Source organism: Otolemur garnettii, unplaced genomic scaffold (assembly GCF_000181295.1).
Source record: "Otolemur garnettii isolate 467f Iridium unplaced genomic scaffold, OtoGar3 scaffold00003, whole genome shotgun sequence".
NCBI lineage: Eukaryota > Metazoa > Chordata > Mammalia > Primates > Galagidae > Otolemur > Otolemur garnettii.
Genome location: NW_003852398.1, coordinates 37,378,344 through 37,380,617, shown reverse-complemented (window position 1 = coordinate 37,380,617; position 2,274 = coordinate 37,378,344).

The window sequence follows — 2,274 nt, the reverse complement described above, 5'->3', positions numbered from 1 at the left end:
AAAAGAAAAGAAAAAAGAAGAAGAAAAACAGGGAAGGAGAGAGAGAGAGTTAGGGTTCAGCAATTTCCTTTCTAGATGAGAGTTGCTCCTCCTGACAGCATAGAGGAGATGCCTGATGTTCCAGGATTCCATGGGCCCTAGAGACCTGGAAGTATTTTTTATCTTATGGCACATTTTGAAACTACCGATAGTTAAACTTCCATGGCACACTTAAATTATGTTAAAGAAAAAGAGTTAAATAAAGAAGATACTTAATGTACTTTGACCTTCTTTTGAAAATAATTTAATTAATGATCTTTAAAATTTTTCATGGCACACCAGTTGAAAATTGCTGAGACCTGGGCCCATTTCATCCAGTCAGGTGATAGATAGCAATTCTACAGAGAGATCCATCAGGCCTAGCAGGAAAAGCTGGTGAAGGAGGCTACCCCAGAGAAGACCCTCTGGCTCTGTCTTTTATGGGTAACTAAACGTAGTCACCAACTTTTATCAAAATTAGCCAGGTATTCAGAGTTTCAATGGCCAAGCATAAATAACTCACCAATCCCTTCAAATTGTATCTTTTAAGGCAGTCATCTGCCTGCTCTCAACGTAGTATTAGCACCAAGACTCAAAGTATGGGACACTCACCAGACTGTATCATATTGCTTATAACTTAAGGCTTGTGGGTTTAAACTAATTTAAGAATCTATCTGGGGGCCAAAGGGAGAAAGTCTTATAATGAGGTAGCAATTTGCTTAAGGAGTAGGATGCAATGTATGCATGAAATCCGGAGGTTGAGGAACCAATGGTCTCCTGGGAGAGTTAAACATGTCAGCAATTATTTCAATACAGTGTAGTAAATACAGGTACGGAGACTCAAAGAACAATAGTGTAGGGGTGGAAGGGTGGGGTTAGTATGAGTAGTGGTAAGGGGCATCTGAAGGAAGCATCTGAAAAGGAGACTTGAAAGGGAGATTGGCACCTGATTGTGAAGGGCCAGACCAGGAGTATGTTCTAGGTAGGCAGGGCAAAGAGGAGAGCTGCTGACCAATGGACTAGGGAGGCTAGGTAAGTCTTTCCCAAGGAGCTAACCCTTGAGAGGGGTTTCTTGCCTCACCCTCTACTTTAAGGCTTCCTTCTCTCCTTCCTCTCCCCCTGCCCCACATTTCCTTTGCATGCTAGGCCCAGAACATTCTCACAGGCTGCTGCTCTAATTACTTCATCCCATTTTAATTCTGCTGAGTTAGGAGCCTGTGAACTCAAGAGGAAATTCATGCAAAATACCCAACAAATTGAAAGTGCTGGCATTTTAGAAACAGGTCTGACCCTATCTGCCCCTTCATCTTCCCTTCCTCCAACACTACCTGACCAGTCACCAGCTTGAAAACTTGAGGGTAGAATGTGCTGATGGGAAGAGGGGGTGGCATTAATGGAGTAAGATGTTGGGTTTAATTGAATCATTTGAGCCATTTCTGGGATAAGAGAAAAGGACAGAGTGGGGAATCTCTAATGAGTGGCTACCATGGGAGACTTTTGAGGAATGGATGGAGCCCATCTCTATAGCTCAAAAACATTGTGTGAATTGTAATGATTCTTGTAAAGATATTTACAAATTAAGAGAGACTCATTATTCCAAACTGTTTATGGAGCTGGATGGAATAATCTCTTAAAAGTAGGGGTCGACTGTTTTTAAATCAACAGTTCTCAAATTTTTTGATCTTAGGATTTTGTTACACTCTTAAAAATGATTAAGTCTCTAAGGCCAGGTGCTGTGGCTCACACCTGTAATCCTAGCACTCTTAGAAACCAAGGTGAGAGGATCCCTTGAGCTAAGGAATTTGAGAAAAGCGAGACCTTGTCTCTACTAAAAATAGAAAAATTAGCCAGGTGTTGTGCCAAGTACTTGTAGTCCCAGCTGCTCAGAAGGTTGAAGCAAGAGGATCACCTGAACCCAGGAGTTTGAATTGCCGTGAGGTAGGCTGACGCCATGGTATTCTATCCTGGGCAGCAAAGTAAGACTCTGCTCCTTCCCCCAAAGGTTAAGTCTCCAAGAGCATTTGTTTATGCAGTTACATTTATCAATATTTTATTGTATTGGGCCAGGCACGGTGACTCAGCCTATAATCTTAGCACTCTGGGAGGCCACGGTGGGTGGATTACCTGAGCTCACAGGTTCAAGACCAGCCTGAGCCAGAGTGAAACCTCGTCTCTAAAAATAGCCAGGCGTTATGGCAGGTGCCTGTAGTCCCAGCTTCTTGGGAGGCTGAGGCAAGAGGATCACTTGAGCCCAAG